Below are 26,008 nucleotides of genomic sequence, written 5' to 3'. Positions count from 1 at the left end.
TAACCATTGTGCTATCTACCCTTCCTCCAGTGGATTGTTTAATTACTTAAATTTATTTATTTTCTCTTTTGTTGCCCTTATATTTTTATTGTTGTCATTGTTGTTTTTATATGGATGTCGTCAATTTTGGATAGGACAGAGAGATATGGAGGAGGGGAAGACAGAGAGAAAGACAAGGGCTCCAACTGGGATTCTTACTCCAGTCCTTGTGGTGTTTAATTTTTTTCATTGATGGAAATTCTTTATGTATTTTTCTTCAATACTCTCTGATGTAGGGCAAAACTTTTTCTCACAGTCTGTGAGAAGTATCTGTTATGGTAGACCTCCTTTGCTTTTTAAACTTTTCAATTTGATGTAACTGCATTCATTTATTTCTGCCTTTGGTTCTGTGCAATTAAGTTTGTAGTGATGAACATGTTGACAAACTTATATGGAGGAGAATTCTGCCTATATTTTTACCTAAATATTTGATGATTTTTAGGCTATCAAATAACTTATCACTCTGGAACAAAATTTTAAGTCTTTATTTTCTTCAATAAGATAAGAGAAAAAATCAACAGAGGGGGGGTAGAGGGGGCAAGACATCTGCAGCACTGTTTCAGAACTTGCAACTTGATAATCAAAATTAGATAACATGAATTAGGACATAGGTAAAAGCCCCAGTGTCCACATGCAGGGCAAAACCTTTCACAGGCTAGGAGGCAGTGATGAAAGTGTCTGTCTTTCCCTTACTACAACCTCCCAGTCAATTTCTCTCTGGCTTACCAAATAAAATAAAAGTATTTTAAATACAAAGAATAAAAAGAGAAATTTAGAGAGAATATGTACTTTTCAACTAGACAGATATAATTTCTGCAAAAAGAAAATAAATATTGTGGGATATGGAGATTGGGCGGTGGGAATTGTGTGGAGTTGTACCCCTCCTACCCTATGGTTTTGTTAATTAATCCTTTCTTAAATAAAAAAATAAAAAATAAAAAATATATAAAAAATAAATAAAAAAAAGAAAATAAATATTCACATATTGTAGCATCCATTATAATTCCATTGTTTAACATTCACTGGTCTCTCTAGTACAAGTTCCTTACTAGGTCTGTAATGTGACTCTACAATGTCTACACTGATAAGAATTATTTTTTCTAATGCCAGTGACTTTATATGTGCAAAAAATGTCTTACTAATTTGAATACATCTAAGTATTGTTGACATCTAAATTTTCAGTATCAAGTGAATTTTTTCATATATTAGGACTTATGATATATTTTCATATATTAGGACTTATGATAAAGAGTCAAAGTACACCAATGATTTATCCACTGCACTACCTCCCGGACCACACATTAGAAATTTTTTGGGAGTCGGGCTGTAGCGCAGCGGGTTAAGCGCAGGTGGCGCAAAGCACATGGACCGGCATAAGGATCCCAGTTCAAACCCCGGATCCCCACCTGCAGGGGAGTCGCTTCACAGGCGGTGAAGCAGGTCTGCAGGTGTCTATCTTTCTCTCTTCCTCTCTGTCTTCCCCTCCTCTCTCCATTTCTCTCTGTCCTATCTAACAACGACAACAACAATAATAACTACAACAATAAAACAAGGGCAACAAAAGGGAATAAATAAATAAAATAAATATTTAAAAAAAAGAAATTTTTTAAAAATTTTATTTATTTTACCTTTTGTTGCCTTTGTTGTTTTTATTGTTGTAGTTATTATTGTTGTCGTCATTGTTAGATAGGACAGAGAAATGGAGAGAGGAGATGAAGACAGAGAGGGGGAGAGAAAGATACACACCTGCAGACCTGCTTCTCCAGCTGTGAAGCAACTCCCTTACAGGTGGGGAACTGGGGGCTCAAACCGGTATCCTTATGCCGGTCCTTGTGCTTTGCGCCACCTGCACTTAACCCATTGCGCTACCACCCAACCCCTAAGATATTTGTATTGTTTCCAAGTGTACTATTTTATAAATACTAAGTATCTTTACCCCCTTTTTTTATAAAGACTTTTTAAAAATATTTATTTTATTTATTTATTCCATTTTGTTGCCCTTGTTGTTTTATTGTTGTAGTTATTATTGTTGTCCTTGTTGGATAGGACAGAGAGAAATGGATAGAGGAGGGGAAGACAGAGAGGAGGAGAGAAAGACACCTGCAGACCTGCTTCACCGCCTGTGAAGCGACTCCCCTGCAGGTGGGGAGCCATGGTTCGAACCAGGATCCTTATGCCGAACCTTGTGCTTTGCGCCACCTGCGCTTAACCCGCTGAGCTACAGCCCGACTCCCTTTACCTCCTTTTTAAGACTTCCATTTTCTTGTTACATGTGAGAAAGATTTTCCTATAAAGTGGAGAAAAGACAGATGATGTAGAACATCATTATTGTACATTTGTTGCCAGTGACTCAGATAGGAACTTCAGTCACGTACGTCACATACAGCATATTTCAGTCACTTGTCCAAATATTCTATAACCTAGTCATGAAGTATCTTTGATGAGTTTAGTTAAAAATTAATCTATTTGTTGCAGTGTTTATAAGTTTTATGTTCTTATTATAGATATTATTTCCTTAATAACTTGTATTAAAAGAGCTGCTATGTAATTATTAAGTCAGGAGAGAGCACACAATTAAGAACCCATATGTTGGGAGTCAGGCAGTAGCCCAGCAGGTTAAGTAAAGGTGCCACAAAGCACAAGGATTAGCCTAACTTTCTGGGTTTGAGCCCCAGGTTCCCATATGCAGGGAAGTCTCTTTATAAGCAGTGAAGCAAGTCTGCAGGTGTCTAGCTTTCTCTCCTCGACCTCTCTCCATTTCTCTCTGTTTTATTCAACAATGACATCAATAACTACAACAATAAAACAGGCAACAAAAGGGAAGAAATAAATGAATAAAAATAATAATAAAAAAACATAAGTCAGGGAAACCCTGCAGGCACCAGATCTCTGTAAATTACACAGAATCAAAATATTTGAAAACACAGTAGCTTTCTGGGTGGTACACCACATTTTAGTGTAAATTTAACTCTCACCTTTGTCTACTCCCATGCAACTTAGGCTGCTCTTTGGTGGAATGTTCTTGTACTTTTTCTAAAATTACAAAATATATAAACTATTAGAAATTAAACAAATAGTGGTCTGGCAGGTGGCACAGTAGCTAAGGCACTAGACTCTCAAGAATGAAGTCCTGAGTTTGATCTCCGGCAGCACATGTACCAGAGTGAAGTCTGGATGTTTCTCTCATCCTGTCTTCCACAAGAATAAGTAATTAAATAAAAGAAATAAATTATACAAATAGATCAAATTTATTATTTTTTGTCACCAGAGCACTGCCAGCTCTAGTTTATGATGTTGCAGGGGACTGAACCTGGGACTTTAGATAGATCCTTAGGAGTGAGAGTCTGTTTGTATGACCATTATGGTATCTACCACCACCATGAATTTTTTTTTAAGAATTTATTTCTTGGGGAGTCGGGCAGTAGCACAGCAGGTTAACCGCATGTGGTGCAAAGTGCAAGGACCAGCCTAAGGATCCCAGATCAAGCCCCCGGCTCACCACCTGCAGTGGAGTGGCTTCACAAGTGGTGAAGCAGGTCTGCAGGTGTCTATCTTTCTCTCCCACTCTGTCTTCCCCTCCTCTCTCCATTCCTTTCTGTCCTATTCAACAACAACACCAATAACAACAATAAAACAAGGACCACAAAAGAGAATAATTAAAAAAAATTATTTTCTTTATTCTTTTTTCTTCTTTCATGCCTGAGGCTCCGAAGCCTCAGGTTCAATCCCCTGCACTACCTTAAGCCAGAGCTGGGAAGTGCTCTGGTTAAAAGAGATAGAAGGGGGAGTCAGGTTGTAGCTCAGCGGATTAAGCGCACATGGTGCAAAGCACAAGGACCAGTATAAGGATCCTGGTTTAAGCCCCCAGCTGCCCACCTGCAGGGGAGTCACTTCACAAGCGGTAAAGCAGGTCTGCAGGTGTCTATCTTTCTCTCTCCCTCTGTCTCCCCCTTCTCCATTTCTCTCTGTCCTATCCGAAAACAGTGACATCAGTAACAACAACAATAATAACTACAACAATAAAAACAAGGGCAACAAAAAGGGAAAATGAATAAATAAATAAATATTTTTAAAAATCAAAACAAAAAGTGATAGGGGCAAGGACCAGGGGTTTTTGTTGTTGATGTTTTTTTTAATTTAAATAATTTATTTCTTTATTGGGGAAGTAATGTTTTACATTGTCGTATGCTTTACATTGGTTTGTTCTAGCCCTCCCCCGCCAAGAGAATTGAATCAGTCCAGTTAATTTCGCGGCCCGCTTGGCCCCGCCCCAAGGGACCCTGGGAGAGGGTTCCTGAGTTCGAGAGTGCGAGAGTTTGAGAGGGTTCCCCAGTACGAGAGTTCTTGAGTTCCAGAGTAAGGGAGAGGGTTCCTGAGTTCGAGAGTAAAAGAAAGAGTGCTTGCGCCGCCGCAAAGAGACAGCAGAGTTCTGTTTGGTGATTAGTTTGTCTTAGTTTGTGAATCGTTGTTCCTGAATAAAGAAATACAGCTTCCCTGCCCAGCCGTTGTCTCCACGTCTCTGTTACCCACCGTGAAGCTAACCCGCCCGGCAAGAGCCGTCCGAATTTTAACAACATTACATTCAACAGTAAATACAATAGTTTGCACATGCATAACATTCTCCAGTTTCCCATTGAAAAATACAACCCCCACTATGTCATTCATCATCTTTCATGGACCTGTATTCTCCCTACCCACCCACCCACCCCAGAGTCTTTTACTTTGGTGCAATACGCCAATTGCATTTCAGGTTCGACTTGTGTTTTCTTTTCTAATGTTGTTTTTCAACTTCATCCTGAGAGTGTGATCATCCCATATTCATCCTTCAGTTTCTGGCTTATTTCACTCAACATGATTTTTTCAAGGTGCATCCAAGATCGGCTGAAAACAGTGAAGTCACCATTTTTTATAGCTGAGTAGTATTCCATTGTGTATATATACCACACTTTCTCAGCCACTCATCTGTTGTTGGACACCTGGGTTGCTTCCAGGTTTTGGCTATTACAAATTGTGCTGCCAAGAACATATGTGTACACAGATCTTTTTGGATGGATGTGTTGGGTTCCTTAGGATATATCCTCAGGAGGGGTATTTTCTTTATTCTTGAGAAAGATGGGCAGAGAGAGAAAAAAGCAGACATTAATCCAGTACATGTGCTGCCAAAGACCAAACTCAGGACCTCATGGTCACGAACCCAATGCTTTATCCACTGTGCCACATCCCAGACCACAAGACTGAATTTGTGGTCCATCATGAGCCACAATCAAACACTGTTCACTTCACACTGTCTCCATTTATACAATGGTGAACAAAAAGCCATTTTTTGTCTTTAGTTGAAAAATTAAGGCTATTAGAGTTACCTAGTGAAAGTTCCACAAATTTTTATTTATTTATTCCCTTTTGTTGCCCTTGTTGTTTTTTATTGTTGTAGTTATTATTGTTGTCGTAGTTGTTGGATAGGAGAGAGAGAAATGGAGAGAGGTGGGGAAGACAGAGAGGAGGAGAGAAATATAGACACCTACAGACCTGCTTCACCGCTTGTGAAGCGACTCCCCTGCAGGTGGGAAGCCAGGGCTCGAACTGGGATCCTTATGCCGAACCTTGTGCTTTGCGCCACCTGCGCTTAACGTGCTGTGCTACAGCCCGACTCCCTCAAATTTTCACACATCACGTCTCTGTAGAGTTTCTTCTCTGAAGGATTCAATAGTGCCCACTCCTCTTGAGTGAATATCACAGTTACATCTTCATAGGTCACTGAGCCCTAAAATATGTGCAATGTGTTCATGGGAGAAAATGCGAGTGACAGCAGATTAGCCATTCAGTCTCTACTTTAGGAAGCCTGTGATGATTGTCTCATCTGCAAACACATCTTTGGTGACTTGATAATCAAATACCTCTTAATTATGGTCTAGAAGTTGGTACATTGATTAGAACAATGGCTTCTCACGTGACAGAAATATCCCTATTCTTACTCTTCCCCTCTATACTTTTGTAATTAGTAAATGATAAAACCTTAAGGTTGTGTGGGAGTACAACTAATAAGATGCTCACATTACCATATAAAAGGACCAAGATTCTATATTTCCTAGTTCTCACATGCACGGGCGCAGGGGGTGGCAAAGGACTCTTCACAAGTGGTGGAGCAGTTTTGGACATTTCCTTCCTTATTTATAATGTAAAGTTTATATAGGTAAAGAGAATTTAAATGACATAGTTGGGGTTGTATTGTTAAATGGGAAACTGGGGAATGTTATGCATGTAGAAATAATTGTATTTACTGTTGAATGTAAAATGTTAATCCCCCAATAAAGAAATAATTTTTTAAAAAAAGAATTGATAGAGAGAGTGAAGTAGAGGGTAACTGGAATTGAACCTATAGCCCCTGGGGACTTAGAGCTCAAAGTTGGTGTGTCTTCTTCTATCTTCAGTTCTTCTCATAAAAAGACAATAAACATTAATTTCATTTATTATATATGAATAAAAATTTCACATCACACACACAGAGATAGATATATCTCTACTTCACTTTCCTTATTAAATTCTCTTCACCTATATAAAACTCAAAGATATAAATAAGAAAATAGCCACTGGGTGTAATGAATTCATAATGAAACCACAGTGATAAAAAAAAAAGTTGGGATAAAAAAAAGAACACATGTGGTCCGGGAGGTGGCACAGTGATAACACTTTGGACTCTTAAGCATGAGGTTCTGAGTTCAATCCCTGGCAGCACAGGTGCCAGAGTGATGTCTGGTCCTTTCTCTCTCCACCTCTCTTTCTCATTAATAAATAAACAAAATCTTTAAAAAAAAAAAAAAAAAAAGAACACATGTGATGATTATGATAAGTTTGTTAGAAATGAAACAGGAAGAGGTCCGGGAGGTGACACAGTGGTAAAGCTTTGGACTCTCAAGCATGAGGGCCCAAGTTTGATCCCCGGCAGCATATGTGCCAGTGTGATGTCTGTTCTTTCTCTCTCCTGCTATCTTTCTGAAAAATAAATAAAATATTTTTAAAAAAAGAAATGAAACATCTCAAGCCACACAGCTCTTTATTATTAACAGGTGCAGGGCAGGGTGCACCTGGTTAAGGGTACATATCACCATGACACAAGACCTAGGTTTGACACTTGCTTCCCTCCTGAGTGGGGGACACTTCATGAGCAGTGAACAGGCCTGCAGGTGTCTCCTATCAAATAAAATGGAAAGAAAAAAATGGCGTTCTGCATGAGTGGATTCAAAGTTCTCACAATGAGCTCAGGAAATAACCCTGGTCTAGGGTTGGGCCATAGTGCAGCGGGTTAATTGCATGTGGCGCAAAGTACAAGAACCAGAGTAGGGATCCTGGTTCGAGCCTCCAGCTCCCCAGCTGCAGGGGAGTCACTTCACAATCGGTGGAGCAGGTCTTCAGGGGTCTAAGTTTCTCTCTCCCTCTGTCTTCCCCTCCTCTCTCCATTTCTCTCTGTCCTATCCAACAATAACAATGATATCAACAATAACAACAGCGACATCAACAATAACAATGATAACCACAACAAGGCTTCAACAACAAGGGCAAGAAAAGGGGGGGAAAAGAAATAAACTGGGTGACAGAAAATAAAGGGAGGCCAAGAAGAACAGTAATCCAGTAATATACATCCTCCTCAATTTCTGTCTATCATAGGAAGTAAAATATAATTTATAAATAGAAAAAGATGCTATGAGGAGGAAGGAACCATTGTGGAAAGTCTGTAGCAGTGAAAGGTGAAGGGTAGGGTGCACCTGGTTAAGGGTACATATCACCATGACACAAGACCTAGGTTTGACATGTGCTTCCCTCTTGAGTGGGGGACACTTCATGAGCAGTGAACAGGCCTGCTGGTGTCTCCTATCAAATAAAATGGAAAGAAAAAAATGGCGCTCTACAGGAGTGAATTCAAAGTTCTCACAATGAGCTCAGGAAATAACCCTGGTTTAGGGTTGGGCCATAGTATTTTGTTCCTTAAGATGTACATGGATATTACAACAGTAACCAAAACCTATAGAAGTCATCCTCATACAGTACATAATATCTGATTTGGAAATGTCTTCAGCAACCTGAGCTCAATTCAATGATAAAAAAATTAATGGAAAAATGTACCACTGAAACTACATCAAATTGAAAATATTTGGTATAATCACAAAACCTATCACCAAGACAAAGAAATGCAGTAAAATAAAATAAGAAAGCATATTTACATGCTATACATCAAAGTGCTAATCAGCAATATATGTACTCACACAACTCAGTAGAGTAACATGAACAATAAATGTACAGAAAGACATTTATAATCTCTTTAACCAAGATGTTTTGTCACAGGGCAATTAAAAATCGCTCACAGTACCTGACTGTCAGATACCTGCATATTAGAACAATAAAGTTTCATTTTTTAAAAAGAGAGTAATTCTGGTTTAATACCCTTTTGTAGATTTACTGAATTTTATAATATCTTACACAAAGATTAAGAAAAGCATACATAGAAACTAGGCAGGGGGCCAGGCGGTGGCGCAGCGGGTTAAGCACACATGGCGCAAAGTGCAAGGACCAGGAGAAAGATCCCGGTTCGAGCCCCCAGTTCCCCACCTGCAGGGGAGTCGCTTCACAGGTGGTGAAGCAGGTCTGCAAGTGTCTGTCTTTCTCTCCCCCTCTCTCCATTTCCCTCTGTCCTATCCAATAACAATGACATCAATAATGACATCAATAATAACTACAACAACAGTAAAAAGGGCAACAAAAGGTAAAATAATTAGATGTAAGCCATTACTTTTATCTGCAAAAATTAAAACATTTTCAACAGTTCTATGTCACTAATCAACATAAGAATAGTCATCCCTTGTTTGGCTTCGTATGTTAACTCTCTTTTCAGTCACCAGGTTCCAGATGTCATCAGGATGCCGGCCAGGCTTCCCTGGACTGAAGACCCCACTAATGTGTCCTGGAGCTCCGCTTCCCCAGAGACCCATCCTACTAGGGAAAGAGAGAGGCAGACTGGGAGTATGGACCGACCAGTCAACGCCCATGTTCAGCAGGGAAGCAATTACAGAAGCCAGACCTTCTACCTTCTGCAACCCACAATGACCCTGGGTCCATGCTCCCAGAGGGATAGAGAATGGGAAAGCTATCAGGGGAGGGGGTGGGATATGGAGATTGGGTGGTGGAAATTGTACCCCTCCTACCTTATGGTTTTGTTAATTAATCCTTTCTTAAATAAAAAAAAAAAAAAGTCATCCCATATACAATGCTGGGTAGAGAGAAAAAGAGGGTCAAGTGGTGGCACACTTGCTAAGTGTTCATTTTATAGTGTGCAAACACCCAGTTCAAGCCTCCTGTCCCCATCTACAGGAGGAAAGCTTCATGAATTGTGAAGGAGGGCTGCAGGTTTCTGTCTCCCTTGCTATCTCCCCTGCCCCATACATTTCTCAGTGTCAATCCTTTATTAAATAAACAAACATTTAAAAAATCTACTATAAAAAGATAGAAAATCCCTTCAAGCTCCATGCAAGATGAATCAGAGAAGGTGGGTTTAGTGGTTTTATTAGCTATGTAGTATTCATTTGTGTATATATACCACAGCTTTCTCAGCCACTCATTGTTGATCAGCTGGGTTGCTTCCAGGTTTTAGCTAATACAAATTGTACTGTTATGAACATAGGTGTATACATATCTTTTTGGTTGGGTGTTATGGTGTCCTTGGGGTATATCCCCAGGAGAGGAATTACTAGCTCATATGGAAAGTCCATGTCTAGCTTTGTGAGAGTTCTCCAGACAGATCTCCACAGAGGTTGGATCAATTTACATTCCCACCAGCAATGCAGAACAGTTCCTCTGTCCCAACCGCCTCTCCAGCATTAGTTGCTGCTGTCCTTTTTGATGTCTGCCATTCTCAAGAGGGGTGAGATGCTAGCTCAAAGTTGTCTTTATTTGCATTTCTTTCACAATCAGTGGCCTGGAGTAATTTTTCATGTGTTTGTCACCCTTTTGGATTTCTTCTGTTATGAATATTCTGTTCATATCCTCTGCCCATTTTTGGTTGGGGACATTTATTTTTTTGTTGCTAAGTTTGCTGAGCTTTTTGTATATGTGGTTATTCATTTCTTGTCTGATGTATGGCATGTGAAGATCTTCTCCCATTCTGAGGTGTCCCTTTGTTTATGTGATAGTTTCTTTGCCTGTGTAGTTTTTCAATTTGATGTAGTCCCATTGATTGGTTATTACCATTTTCTATTTATTTTCTTAAAAATTTTTTTTTTTTACTTATTTATATATTGTATAGAGACAGCCAGAAATTGAGAGGAAAAGGGGGCTAGAGAGGAAGAGAGACAAAGAGGCACCTGCATCTCTGCTTCCCCACTTGTGAAGCTTTCCCCCTGCAGGTGGGGACCGGGGACTCAAACCTGGGTCTTTGCACACTCTAACATGTGAAGGATACCTTTGTTTGTGTGATAGTTTTTTTTCTAACTTTTTTCAAATTCTTTTTTTTAAACTTTATTTTTATTATTAGAGAAAGACAGAGAGAAATTGAGGGGAAGGGAAGATAGAGATGGAGAGAGACAGAGAGACACCTGCAGCCCTGCTTCCCCACTCGTGAAGCTTTCCCCCTGCAGGTGGAGACCAGGGGCTTCAACCCGGGTCCTTGTGCATGACAGTGTGTGTGCTTAACCAGGTGCGCCATCACCTGACCCCTCTACTCCTTTTTTCTAAAAATTAATTAATTTATTGGATAGAGACATCCAGAAATTGAAAGGCAAGGGGGACTAGAGAAGAAGAGAGACAGGTGGGGACTGGAGACTCAAACCTGGGTCCTTGCACACTGTAACGTGCGCTCAACCAGGTGTGCCACCTCCCAGCCCCTATCACTTTCTATTTCTTTGAATACTAACTCAGTTCAGTGTACAGGTCTTTCATGTCTTTTCATGTCAGGTTTATTCCTAGGTATTTTACTGATATTGCTGCAACAGAAAATGGGAGTGTGAGAGTCAGGAGGTGGTGCAGTGGGTTAAGCGCATGTGGCGCAAAGCACAAGGACCAGCGTAAGGATCCTACTTCGAGCCCTGGCTCCCGACCTGCAGGGGAGTCGCTTAGCAGGCGGTGAAGCAGGTCTGCGGGTGTCTGTCTCTCATCCTCTCTGTCTCCCCCTTCTATTTCAATTTCTCTCTGTCTCTATCCAATAACAAATAAAAAAATGGGAGTGTATTCTGGATATCCTCTTCTTTGGATTTAGTGTTTGCATAAAGAAATGTCACTGATTTTTGTACACTCGATTTTGTAGCCTGACCCTTGCTATATTGCCTAATAGCTTCCAGTAACTTTCTCCTGGATTACTTAAGACTTTTTTATTTTAAAGAATTGATTTATGAATTCATGAGAAAGATAGGAGTAGAGAAAGAACCATCTATTGCCGGGCTAGCTTCCAGGGCGGGAGACAGATGACCAGGGACTCATGGCTGAACTGGGAACGCAGTTCAATCTTTATTCATGAGCGGGGATGCAGTTCAACAACCTAATCTCTAATCACAATTCTGTCCTATCTATCTCCTGAGGTGGAAGTGTCAGGAACAGGAAGTGCATAGGATAGGGGGTGGGGAGAATAGCATACTAACCAGTGGGGATTAAGCCAGTGAGAACAATGATTACATAAATAGACTACAGCCTCAAGCAGTGTAACAGAAGGGGTCTTAGAAGCAGAATTTAGAAGCATACCAACAAGCCATCACTCTGGTACATGTGCTACTGGGGTTCAAACTCAGGACCTCATGCTTCAGAGTCTAGTGCCTTAGCCACTGCGTCACCTCCCAGACCACTTTTAAAATTATTTTTTATAGTGGTCCAGGAGGTGACACAGTGGATAAAGCATTGGATTCTCCACATGAGGTCCCGAGTTCAATCCCTGGAAGCACATGTACCAGAATGGTATCTGATTCTTTCTCTCTCTCTCTCTCTTCCAATCTTTCTCATTAATAAATAAAATCTTTAAAAAAAAATTTTTATTGTCTTTGTTTATTGGAGACAGAAATTGAGAAGGAGGGGGTTGATAGAAATGGAGAGACAGAAAGACACCTGCAGTTCTGCCAAGACACTTGTGAAGCTCTCCTCTTGCAGGTGGGGACCAGGGGCTTGAACCTGGATCCTTGCACACTGTAACATGTGCACTCAACCAGGTGCACCACCACCAGACTCCTTTTTATGTTTTTCTTTTTTTTTTAATGTTTTTTAAATTTATTCCTTTTTGTTGCCCTTGTTTTATTGTTTTTTTTTTTAAGAAAGGATTAATTAACAAAACCATAAGCTAAGAGGTAAGAGGGGTACAACTCCACACAATTCCCACCACCCAATCTCCATAACCCCCCCTCCCCTGATAGCTTTCCCATTCTCTATCCCTCTGGGAGCATGGACCCAGGGTCATTGAGGGTTGCAGAAGGTAGAAGGTCTGGCTTCTGTAATTGCTTCCCCGCTGAACATGGGCGTTGACTGGTCAGTCCATACTCCCCTTTTTATGTTTTTCTATGTATACTATCCTATCAACTGCAAATAGTGAGAGCTTGACGTCTTCCCTTCCAATCTGTATTCCTCTGATTCCTTTCTCTTGCCTGATTGCTATGGTGAGAACTTCTGATACCAGTTATCTCTGTCAGGAACAACAAAAGAGACCCCTTTGTGGGCCCCCATAGGACCTTGCCCACAACTTGGATCAACAATGGTAGAGAATGTTTCATCCTCTGAAGGGAGGCTGGACAACATACTCTATCTACCACCTGAGGAACATGGGTCCTGATGTTAGGCTAGCTTGGAACCTTTCTACTCATGACCACAGAATGTGAGCACAGATCTACAGGCATGCAGAGGTCACATAGGCTCCTAAGCTGACTGCGGGCTCTACATCACATCAAATCGATGGGGTTTATAGTCAACAATACTTAGAAACCTTTTTATTTATTTTTTAATATTTATTTATTATTTATTCCTTTGTGTCCTTTGTTGTTTTATTGTTGTAGTTATGACTGAAGTCATTGTTGTTGGATAGGACAGAGAGCAATGGAGAGAGGAGGGGAATTCAGAGAGGGGGAGAGAAAGATAGACACCTGCAGACCTGCTTCACTGCTTGTGAAGCAACTCCCCTGCAGGTGGGGAGCCAGAGGCTCCTTATGCCAGGATCCTTATGCCGATCCTTGTGCTTTGCGTCACCTGCAATTAACCTGCTGTGCTACCACCCGACTTCCCGATACCTTTTTCATACTTCTGAGCTACTCTCATCCTGATACAGCTTTATGATCCTTTTTTCCAGCCATGAAATCATCTCCCCAGACAATAACTTAGATCCACCTGCATATCAGATTTCAGGCTCAGAGGGGAAAAAAAAACTAGTATAGCCACAGACCTTATGAAATAAAATGAAAATAACAAGTTTACCAATGTGTCCTGGAGCATGGATTCCACAGAACCCCAACCCACTAGGGAAAGAGAGAGGCAGGCTGGGAGTATGGATCAACCTGTCAATGCCTATGTACAGTGAGGAAGTAATTCCAGAAGGCAGACTTCTGCATCTCACAATGCCCTTGTGTGGGAACTGTGTGGAGTTGTACCCCTTTTATCCTATCGTTTTATCAGTGTTTCCTTTTTATAAATAAAATAAAAAATTAAATTAAAAAAGAGAAGAGAAAAGTGAAGACTCAACCTTAGGAAGTATTTATTCTATTGGAGCTAATTTGTGCATGATTCCAATCTTACTGGTGGAACAATTTTATTTATTTATTTTCTCTAGATAGAAGACCAAAAAAAAAAAAAAAAAAAAACAAGAAAGACACCAGAGTGACACCCATAAAGGTTCCCTTTTCGTGTCTATCTGTGTTGTCAGGGCTTGAAACTCAGTATCTGGCTGTGACAAAGTTGCACTTTACAACACGAGTTATGTCTTGGTATTCAAGAATTATTTCACAGGGTCTTTATGGTGGCATACCAAGTGGAGACCACAAATGATCACCTGTGAGAACTCAGATGTGTTCAAGACCCATCTCTCCAATAGCTGTAGAGAGAAGTCTTCACCCCCGCATCTTTTCTTGTATCTATTTATATCTGTATCTATATATATAATGACATTCAACAATGGTGACACTGGGTCTCAGTGATAATACTAAATGGAAAGTTAGAGATTTAAGAGTAAGTGGCTGGGGAGATAGCATAGTGGTTATGCAAGATACTTTCATACTTCAGGCTCTCAATCCCAAGCATCAAGATAAGCCAGAGTTGAGCACTATGCTGGTCTCTCTCATTGAAATAATCAAAAATAAAATAAAATAAAATAAGAGAGTCCTGCTTCCCCAGAGCTCTGCCCCACTACAAAAAGAGGCAGACAGGCTGGGAGTATGGATTGAAATGTTAATGCTCATGTGCAGTGGGGAAGCCATTACAGAAGCCAGACCTTCCACCTTTTGGACCCCATAATGGTCCTGGGTCCATACCACCAGAGGGATAAAGAATAGGAAAGTTATCAGGAAAGGGGATAGGATATGGCATTCTGGTGGTGGGAACTGTATGAAATTGTAACCCTCTTATCCTATGGTCTGGTCAGCATTTCCTTTTTTTGTTCAAGATTTTATTTACTTTATTCATGAGAAACATAGGAGAAGAGAGAGAAAGAGCCAGACATCACTCTGGTACGTGTGCTGCTGGCAACTGAACTCCAGACCTCATGCTTGAATGTCTAGTTCCTTAACCACTGTGCCACATCCTGGACCACAACATTAAAATTTTATAAATAAAAATTACATAATAAAAAATGTAAAAATAAATAGTAGGGCCGGAGAGATAATGTAAAGTTTCTGCCTGACCTCTCAGGTTCCAGTTCTATTCCCTGACCCAGAATAAGCCAGAAAAGAGCAGTGCCCTGGCAGAAAGATAGACAGAGATACAAAAAGAAATATGATGGGGAAAAAAGAAACAGTAAATTAAACATGTATATATTAAAGGACAAAGTATTCAAGAGGAAAAAGAAACAGAATCTGATGTGGGGCAAGTCACTTACCCAAGAAACTGCCATCTCTTCCTCTTTCCCTGAATGTCTTTCAGGCCAGAAAATGGAAGATCAATCACAGCAGTAGCTTGAAACTCTGTTTAAATCTAGCAGCACAGCCTCTTCACTGGACAGTATGGGCCCTACCTAGATGGAAGACACTGTAGAGAATACAAGGTACAATACCCTAGCTGTGCAATGGAAACAGAAGAGGTTCTGGAAACATTTAGTGAGTTATCCTGCCTATTAGGACCATGACAAAGCCCACAAATTCTACTGACATCTCTTTCAACATTTTAATTTTTCTTCAACAAAAACATTCACAAAAATCTAGTAAATGGAAGTCAAGCGATAGCACAGCCAGTTAAATGTAAGTGGCCCGAAGCTCAGCCTAAGGATCCCAGTTTGAGCTCCCCGCTCCCCATCTGCAGAGGAGTCGCTTCTCTCCCCCTCTCTATCTTCCCTTCCTCTCTCCATTTCTCTGTCCTATCCAACAACATCAGTAACAAAAACAGCAACTACAACAATAAAACAAGGGAAGCAAAAGGGAATAAATAGAGCGGGGTAGATAAGATAATGGTTATGCAAACAGACTCCCATACCTGAGGCTCCAAAGTCCCAGGTTCAATCCCCTGCACCACCATAAACCGGTGCTGAGCAGTACTCAGTTAAAAAAAAGAGAAAGAGAATAAAGGATTGAAATAATAATAGCGACCGAGCGTCTCCAATGCCGAGGCCTGGCCCAGACCGGCGGCACCGCAGCACGTGAGGCGGAAGCACAGGATCCTGCAGCGGGACCAGCTCCAGCAGGCCAGTCCCGCCCAGACGCAGACACGCAGCTGGCGGCCACCTGCAGCGGCACAACCGCGCAGGCGCCGCGTGCACTCGGGAACTGCAGCCCCGCGCCTGCGCAGACGCGCCGGTCCGCCCGCGGTCAAGGCCAGAGGCCACCGCGCTCAGCGCCGCTCCTCGCTGCGATTCCGCGCCCCCGGTCGCCCGCCAGAGCCCAGCCGGAGCCTGCCCGGGACACCCTGCGCCCGCCCCAGCGGCTCACGCCGCGCCCCCGCGGGCCCCGCACCTCCCCGCAGCTCCGCGGACCCCAGACCTGCAGGGAGGCGGCACAGAATGGCCAGAGGCGAGGCTGGCGCACCTCCCCGACACACGCAGAGCCCCAGGTCTTTAAGGCCGGTCACGCTGAGGCCTCGCGCGGCTCCCGCAGCCACCCGACACCCACCAGCCGTGACTGACCTGACCCGCCGTGCAACACACTAAATAGCGGACCGGCAGCTACAACAACTCAAACCTGCCGCCCAGCCCTGCGTGTGCAGGACCCCGCTGGCACCACTTAGCCTGACAGGAGCTGTAGTCCGCCTCCTCGCCGTCAGCCGCGGGAGAAGAGCCGTGCGAACTACAAGTCCCAGCAGCCCGTGCGGCTGGCCTAAGCTGATCTCCGGGAAACAGAGATGTCTCCGCCCTGAAGCCCAGTGCTGCCTCTCTAGCCTGGTGGTTCAGGGTCGGCTTCTTGTGGCTTTTAAGGAGCCAGAAGCTCTAGATAATGAATGAGTGAGCTGCTCTGGCCCCGATGGTGACTTAGAACAATCTAAGCTGTTTGCTTTTTTATTGATTTGATTGTATTTATTTTCGTTCGACAAAGAGAAATTGAGAGTCTGGGAGGGGTGATGGCGCACCTGGTTGAGAGCACGTTACAGGCATGAGACTTAATTTATCTTCATTTATTAGTTGAACAGAGACAGCCAGAAATCAAGAGGGGTGGAGAGATAGGGTGGGAGAGAGACAGAGAGGCACCTGCAGCCCTGCTTCTCCACTTGCAAAGCTTTCTCCCTGCAGGTGTGGCCCGGGAGCTCGAACCTGGGTCCTTCCGCTGTAACATGTGCTCACCTAGGTGCACCACCATGCAGCCCCACTTTTTCTTTTTCTTACCAGAGTGAGAAAATAGAATTCCCCAAATTTGGACTAGTTCATTGAAGTAGAGAAGATGTCTTAGAAACTAGATATGATGAAATTACACTAATGCACTGAATGCTTCAGCTCCACACCTGGTGGATACGAATGTTTGCCTTGAAACTGCACACTCTGTGACCCTGCTCTCTCAGCTCTATGTTAACTTGTCCATTTGGCTTCTGCAAACACTGCTGGCTTCCTCCCTGGAAGATAAGAATGGAATGTTCTCCTTGAAACTTTTACCCCAAAGATAAATTAGCAAGGACATGCAGACCCCCCTCAATCATGCAGACCCCCTCTTCACTTTTCCCTTTAAAGGAGGGTGAATTTCAAGCCTGGTTGTCTCAGAGCAACTGGACCAGATTTGGTACCAGCCTGGGATCACTCAGCTGAGGTTTGTCTTTGTCTTTTGTCCTTCGGTGATGTCTCTTTATAAGTATGTGGACTGGTCATATTTTCACTCTTTCAAACTTAAGAATAAATTCCTTATACTTCACTTATATACTGGAGTCATGTCAGTTTGTGTGGGTTCCAGTTAGTTGGCCTCAATTTGTCTTACTTTGTAATGCGTATGGTCAGAAACAATTTAACCTGGGCACTGCTCAGCTCTAATGATGCTGGTGCAAAGATTAAACCTAAGATTTAGAGATTAAGTCACTAGAGTTTCTTTGCATAAATAACAATCATGGTCTCTTCCCTTCCCATTGTATTTATTTATATATTTCTTTGTTTGTTTTACTAGAACACTGTTCAACTTTGGCTTCTGGTGGTACAGGGGATTGAACCTGGCACTTTGGAGCCTCAGGCATGAGAGTCTCTTTGTGTAACCATTATGCTATATGTCTTACCCCCCCAACCCCAACTAATAGCTATCTTGTTAAATGCAGAGCCTGGTGCTTGGAAGTAACACACTTGTTAAAGAAAAAACTGTAAGCCAGAGACATCACGGGTTGAAGGTCAATCACTGGTACCACTAGAAATGAAAGGCAATAAGTGCTCCTATGAAAAGAAGAAAAAGGAGGAAATAGAATAAAGTGTCATGAAGGCACCAGTGGAGGAGCAGAAATTTTTTTTCTCCTTTTTAAAAAATTATTATTAGCTTTACTTCTTGGCTAGTGACAGCCATAAATAGAGAGGGAAAGAGTGAGAAAGAGGGAGAGAGACAGAGAGACACCTGCAGCACAACTTCACCACTTGAAAGTTTTACCCATGCAGGTGGGGACCCGGGGCTTGAACCTGGGTCCTAGCGCCAGAAATGTCTTGATGCCAATCATCTATGCTGACCCTGCCCACCCACCCCTGGGGCATCTGTGGCCCCCCATCACAAACACCAGGGAGCCTGACAGGGTCATCTCCTCTGGACCTGCATTCAGACTTCAAGGAAGCTGGGCAGGAGGACGAGAATGGGTCGACGCATTCTCCCCCCGTTATTGCTACAAATAATTATACTGTCACAATTGATTAATAGTGCTTTGGCAGTGCCTGGTGGGAATGGAGAGTCAGATGCACCCGCTCTCCCTTACACAGGGGCATATTTGAAAGTTACATTATGAAAGTGGGGAAGGTGGGTCAGTATAGACAGACAAAAGAAGTCATGTTATGACTTGCCCCTCAAAGAAAGAATGCAGAGATTGAGGCCTCCCAGGTGCAAGTTGACGTATTGAAACAAAGTAAGATTAATAGTTAAACTGTACCAGACCTAGATGAGCAGTGGTCTATGCCTAGGCAAAGATCCGTATGCCCCCCCCATAGAAGATTAATGATAGAAAGAGCCCTCCACAAAAGTCAAAAACAATTCTGGGTATGACCTCCCCTGAGAACAGGGCTATACTAAGTATTGTACCATTCTTTACAGAAATAGGGGAATAACATACAGCCTGCCAAAGCCACAAGACTATGATGTTTATTGCTACTTCCTTATGAGCTAGTTGTTTAGGCAACCTGAATGTAAACTGAAAAAAGTATAAAAGCTAATGCAGTTTCACTATTAAAATGAGTCCAGATTCACCCTCCAATAGAGTGTGATGTCTATCTGTTCTCCCTTGCGCCGACTCCTGACCCACCGGGGAGGTTGCCTTCGAGACCCCTGACTCTCCTGCTGCTCATCCGCTGTGGTGGTCCGTGGCAGGCAGCTCCACACCTTCTGGGTGGAGTCCACTGGCCCACATATCTAGAGATGTGTCAATGGCTGCTCACTGTGGAGAGCCACTGCTCTGTCCCCAGAATCAGCAGAAGCTCTTCTCCAGGACTCCCATCTATAACAGGCTCTGAAGAGAGCCTGTCAGCTGCTCTGCACTGGCAGCCCCAGGTAAGCAGGGCTCTCTGACTGTAATGTGGGCTTCGGGAGGAAGGAAGTTGTCTAAATTTTGACATCCTGAGATTGCTGACGTCTGCATTCCTGTAGAGAGGAAAGCTGGCATCCAAAGGGATGTGCTCCTATAAGCACTGAGCTACAGACGTCGGCTACATCACTGCTTTCTGCCCGTGGACGTCACCGAGTGAGCATCCTGAGCTTGTCTCTGTCTGTTGGCGTCATGTTGAAATCTGAGTCTCTGAAGGAGCCAGAACAGCTGTGGAAGCTCTTCATCGGGGCTTGAGCTTTGAAACAAGTCTCCCCAGGAGCCAGAAGAGCTACAGAAGCTCTTTATCGGAGGCTTGAGCTTCGAAACAACCGATGAGAGTCTTAGTAGCCATTCTGAGGATTGGGCAACTCTCACAGACTGTGTGGTTATGAGACTCAAACTCCAAGAGCTCCAGGGGTTTCATTTTTATCGCATATGCCACCGTGGAGGAGGTGGGTGCTGCCATGAATGTGAGGTCACACAGAGTGGATGGGAGAGTTGTGGAACCAAAGACAGCCGTCTCCAGAGAAGATTCTTAATGACCTGGTGCCCACAGAACTGTGAAAAAGATTTTTGTGGGGAGCAAAAAGAACACACTGAAGAACACCATCTAAGAGACTATTTTGAACACTATGGGAAAATTGAAGTTATTGAAATCATGACTGATAGGGGCAGTGGCAAAAGGAGAGGCTTTGCTTCTGTAACCTTTGACGACCATGATTCTTTCGACAAGCCTGTAATTCAGAAATACCATACAGTGAGTGGCCACACCTGTGAAGCAAGGAAAGCCTTATCACAGCAAGACATGGCTAGAGCCTCGTCCAGCCACAGAGGACAAAGTGGTTCTGGAAACGTTGGTGGTGGCCGTTTAGGTGGCTTTGGTGGCAGTGACAACTTTGGCCATGTAGGAGACTTTAGTGGTCAAGGTGGCTTTGTAGGCAGCTGAGGTGGTGGCCGAGGTGGGGGCAGTGGGGATGGCTACAATGGATTTGGCAATGATGGAAGTAATTTTGGAGGTGGCAGAAGCTACAATGTTTTTGGCAATCACAGTCACCAGTCCTCAAATTTTGGCCCTATGAAAGGAGGAATCTTTGGAGGCCGAAGCTCTGGCCCCTATGGTGGTGGAGGCCAGTATTTTGACAAATCACGAAACCAAGGTGGATATGGTGGCTGCAAGAGCAGCAGTAGCTATGGCAGCAGCAGAAGGCTTTAATCAACAGGAAACAAAGGTTAGCAGGAGAGCAGAGCCAGAGAAGTGACAGGGAAGCGACAGATTTGTGAAGTCAGCCAAGCACAGTGTGGCAGGGCCTAGCTGCTACAAAGAAGACTTGTGTTAGACAACACTCTTGTGTATGGGGAAAAAAACTTTGGAGGACTGTATTTGTGACTAATTGTCTAACAGGTTATTTTAGTTTCTGTTTTGTGGGAAGTGTAAAGCATTCCAACAACGGGTTTTAATGTAGTTTTTTTTTTTTCACCCATGCTGTTTATTGGTAAATCTAATGGTCTGATCATGATGCTGAATAAATGTGTCTTTAAAACAAACAAAACACTGTGCTACTGAATATAAATAAATATGAACACTGGACACAGAGCTGGCTCACACAGGAGAGCATTTGCTGTACTGTATATGAGATTTCAGGTCTGAGCACCCCATGGGCGCACCACAGACAGGTAAAGTTCCACTTGGGATGGGCAGTGTGGTGGAATTCCTCCTCTTTCAAACTCTCAGAAACAAAAAAACAATGAAAAACTCAACACATGTGTCCTGGGATCAGGCAAGCCCTAATTTTCTGGAGACCATCATCCCCCTGAAACTTGTTTAAAAATTTTTATTTATAAAAAAGAAACACTGAAAAAAACCTAGAAAAAACAACTCCACACAATTCACACCCCCAGAACTCTGTATCCTATCCCTTCCCTTGACAGCTTTTCTAGTCTTTATCCATCTGGGAGTATGGACCCAGGGTCATTGTGGGATGCAGAAAGTGGAGGTCTGGTTTCTGGAATTGCTCCCTGCTGAATATGGGCATTGACAGGTGGGTCCATACTCCCAGCCTGTCTCTCTCTTTCCCTAGTGGGGCAGGGATCTGGGGAGGTGGGGCTCAAGAATACATTGATGGGTTCCTCTGACCCCCAGTCATCCCCTCTTCCCTATAGGTCTTTCTGTCCTATCTAGCAATGACAACATCAATAATAATAACTACAACAGTGAAAAACTACAAGTGCAACAAAAGGAAAAATAATGTTAAATATATAAAAAATTTAAAATAATAATCCTGGCGTGTGTGGACCAATTTAGGAGAACTTGAAGAAGTCACGTGACCTTTCTGGGCTTCCACTGTCCTTGTGTGGAAGTAGGTATTGCACGTGAATTTCTCCCAGATTCCGATGGCATAATGCTGAGCCCTCTACTGCACAAACATCGCTCCAAGTGTCAAAGTGGTGGGAACAGCTCAAGGTGTGGATACTGGACTTTTGGGACATCTAATCTTTGACAAAGGGGCTCAGACTATTAAATGGGGAAAGCAGAGTCTCTCAACAAATGGTGTTGGAAACAATGGGTTGAAACATGCACAAGAATGAAACTGAACCACTGTATTTCACCAAATACAAAGTAAATTCTAAGTGGATCAAGGACTTGGATGGTAGACCAGAAATATCAGATACTTAGAAGAAAATATTGGCAGAACTCTTTTCCGCATAAATTTTTTCCTTTTACTTTTAATTATTATTTTATTATTTATTCCCTTTTGTTGCCCTTGTTGTATTTTTATTGTTGTCATAGTTTTATTGTTGTTGTCCGCATAATTTTTTTTGTCTGCATAAATTGTAAAGATATCTTCAGTGAAACAAATCTAATTACAAAGAAGACTAAGGCAAGTATAAACCTATGGGACTACATCAAATTTAAAAGCTTCTTTACAGCAAAGGAAACCACGACCCAAACCAAGAGACCACTCACAGAACAGGAGAAGATTTTTACATGCCATATATCAGACAAGAGTTTAATAACCAACATATATAGAGAGCTTGCCAAACTCAACAAAAAGACAACAAATAACACCATCCAAAAATGGGGGGAGGACATGGACAGAATGTTCACCACCGAAGAGATCCAAAAGGCCAAGAAACACATGAAAATATGCTCCAAGTCTCTGATTGTCAGAGAAATACAAATCAAGACAACAATGAGATACCACTTCACTCCTGTGAGAATGTCATACATCAGAAAAGGTAACAGCAGCAAATGCTGGAGAGGGTGCGGGGTCAAAGGAACCCTCCTGCACTGCTGGTTGGAATGTAAATTGGTCCAACCTCTGTGGATAACAGTCTAGAGAACTCTCACAAGGCTAGAAATGGACCTACCCTATGACCCTATAATTCCTCAGCTGGCGATATTTCCTAAGGAACTCAACATATCCATCCAAAAATAACTGTACACATATGTTCTTGGCAGCACAATTTGTAATAGCCAAAACCTGGAAGCAACCCAGGTGTCCAACAAGAGATGAGTGGCTGAGCAAGTTGTGGTCTATATACACAATGGAATACTACTCAGCTGTAAAAAATGGTGACTTCACCATTTTCAGCCAATCTTGGATGGACCTTGAAAAAAATCACGTTGAATGAAATAAGTCAGAAGCAGAAGGATGAATATGGGATGATCTCACTCTCAGGCAGAAGTTGAAAAACAAGATCAGAAAAGAAAACACAAGTAGAACCTGAAATGCAATTGGCGTATTGCACCAAAGTAAAAGACTCTGGGGTGGGTGGGTGGGTGGGGAGAATACAGGTCCAGGAAGGGTGATAAATGACATAGTGGGGGTTTTATTGTTAAATGGGAAACTGGGGAATGTTATGCATGTACAAACTATTGTATTTACTGTTGAATGTAAAACATTAATTCCTCAATAAAAAAATTAATTAAAAAAAATTAAATTTAATTTAAAAAAAGCCTTCAAGAGGAGGGGATCCATAGTGCAGGTAAGTGCAGAGGGTAGATTCTATAATGATTATGCAAAGAGATTCTTAATGCCTGAGGCTCCAAAGTCCTAGGTTCAATCTCCCCTACCACCATCAGCCAAAGGTGATCAGTGTTCTCACAAAAATAAATTAAATAAATAAAAGACATGCAGATGTGTACACCAGGAGACAAAGGCTGAAGTTAATCCCCTTGGAATTCCACTGAATCTACAGTGAAAGTTAGAAGACCAGACAATTCAATACCCCCCTCTGTCTTGGGAGGATATATGTCTGAATTGTGTATTTATTTGCCTCTTTTCTCTCTAATTTGTCTCAGTAACTGCTTGCCTCCCTGAAACATGACTGATTCTGGTGATTCCTCATGTAGAAATCAGCTTATAACCACACCAGCTGAATTTTATGGTGGGATCTCTGTCATCTTCCTCTTATTTCCCCGCTACAACCTGAATGCAAGACTCTGCAGCTTCACCCACGCAGAGAAAAGTTTTGAAACATGAATGATGCTTCCCACTCCCTGACCAAGGAGCACACTGAATCCGGGACCCTTGCGATGGACCAGGAGGCTGAGGTCAAGGGGGCTTTATTAAAAGTCATGGGCCACTCAGAACATACCTAAAATACACATCCTAGCTTCATCCCACATGAAGACCACTAACTTCATCTGCTCTATTTCCACTTTTGGATCCTGTTTATTAAACAACTTGTCCTGCTTTCTATCTTCACAACTTTCAGTCACCAAGTTGCTATGCAGATGCTACTATGACAGCATCCTGATTTCCCTGGGCAGAGGACCTCACCAATGTGTCCCAAAGTCTCACCTCCCCAGAGGGAAGGTGCCCCACTAGGGAAAGACAGAAAAAGGCAGGGGGTGTGGATCCACCTACCAACACCCATGTCCAGTGGAGAAGCAATTACAGGAGCCAGACCATCCACCTTCTGCACTCCAGAAAGATCTTTGGTCCATACTCTCAGGGAGGTAAAGAATAGGGAAGATCCCGGGAGGCGAGCTACGAGCAGCAGATCGTTTCTCTCCTCTCCTCCCCTCTTCCAGATCAACTAGGAATACCAAAGGAGACCACCCGGGACTGAAACAAGACATGACTAGAATGACCACAGGAACCCAGTAAATCACCCGTGAGTACAAACACATGTGGCTGGTGACAGAGAGGAGAGAGGGGCCTAAGGAGAGATTAAGTGACTGCTAACAGTTCAGCAGTTTATCAGTTGAGACACCACCTGCAGTCTGCTCCACCAACAAGGGGATAGCCGAAGGGAGGAGAGGATTCCAGAGACTCCACCAAGTGCAACTCTGAGTCTCCATTGCTACTACCCTCAGAATCTGGAGCAGCGACAGGAAGGGACACCAGGGGACAGAGATCTAACCAGGAAACTCAGAAGACCTATACTTCGGTGGCATACCTGAGGGGCTGTCAAAGTCTCTTTGCATAACCACTGGATTATCTCTGACACACCCTGCTTTATCTCTTGGTCAGGAGTCAGTGATTAAGCTAAGAAGCCTATTGATAGTTTAAAAGCCCTCAGGCTCCCATAGCCTACAGGGAAGGAAAAAAAAAAAAAAAAAGAAAGAGGCTTTTAAACCACTGAGCTCCAACTCAGGGATTGAAACAACTGTTAACTTCCACCACTGTGAACCCTTCAATTAACTTACTTAGACACAAGTCAATCCAGGCAATAGTGATCAATAATTTGAAAAGTACTGATAAAAGGAACTCATAACATAATATATAAAATGGTTAAAACTACAAGAAAAAATATTGGAGACTTGAACCAGGACAAGAGTCCAGCTAAAAGTCCTCCAGAGGGTGAAGCACAAAATAATGAGTTCAACATCCAAACATTAGCTAAGGAAATAATAACAGGAGTGAGTAAAGAATTTGAAAAAATTGTAATCAGAAATGCAGCAACAACAAATGAGAATATGGAAGAAAATTCTAATTATCTCATGGTTATTAGAGAGCTGAAAGCTGAAATCACTGAGCTAAGAATGCAACTAGCTGAACAAGCTAAAACAGTATCAGAGCAACGTCTACTGAAAGAGCTACAGCAATATATTAACAGTAACACAATCATAGTAGGGGACTTCAACACCCCACTCTCTCAACTTGACAGATCATCCAGGAAGAAAATCAATAAAGAAATAAGGGAGCTAAATGAAGAGATAGATAAACTAGAACTATTGGACATTTTCAGAGTCATTCATCCCAAGAAACTGGAATACACATTTTACTCAAATCCACATGGGTCATTCTCAAGGATAGACCGTATGTTAGGCCACAAAGACAGCATCAGCCAATTCAAGAGCACTGAAATCATCCCAAGCATCTTCTCAGACCACACTGGAATTAAACTAACACTTATCAATCAACAAAAGATTAGTAACAGTATCAAAATGTGGAAGCTCAACAGTACACTTCTTAACAACTTCTGGGTCAAAGAGGAAATCAAGGAAGAAATCAAAATGTTTCGAGAGTTCAATGAAAATGAAGACACAAGCTATCAAAATATTTGGGACACAGCTAAAGCAGTCCTAAGAGGGAAGTTCATAGCTATACAAGCACACATTAGGAAACAAGAAAAAGCACAAATAAACAGCCTGGTTGCACATCTTAAAGACCTAGAAGAAGAACAACAA

General features: G+C 42.4%; 1 long non-coding RNA gene and 1 pseudogene across 1 annotated transcript; one reads left to right on the top strand and one right to left on the bottom strand.

The window, feature by feature from the left end:
• Positions 1–4,742: 4,742 nt before the first annotated feature.
• On the bottom strand, positions 4,743–16,407 carry LOC132542456 (uncharacterized). Its single transcript, XR_009553469.1, has 3 exons — positions 16,313–16,407; positions 15,077–15,225; positions 4,743–5,141 (listed from the first exon to the last, which is right to left on the bottom strand). It is a non-coding gene; the product is annotated as an uncharacterized LOC132542456 (long non-coding RNA).
• Positions 16,408–19,202: 2,795 nt separating this feature from the next.
• LOC103127863 (heterogeneous nuclear ribonucleoprotein A1-like) lies at positions 19,203–20,638 on the top strand (annotated as a pseudogene).
• Positions 20,639–26,008: the final 5,370 nt, after the last annotated feature.

Source organism: Erinaceus europaeus, chromosome 13, assembly GCF_950295315.1.
Source record: "Erinaceus europaeus chromosome 13, mEriEur2.1, whole genome shotgun sequence".
Classification (NCBI taxonomy): domain Eukaryota; kingdom Metazoa; phylum Chordata; class Mammalia; order Eulipotyphla; family Erinaceidae; genus Erinaceus; species Erinaceus europaeus.
This window is presented reverse-complemented; position numbering and strand designations above follow the sequence as displayed.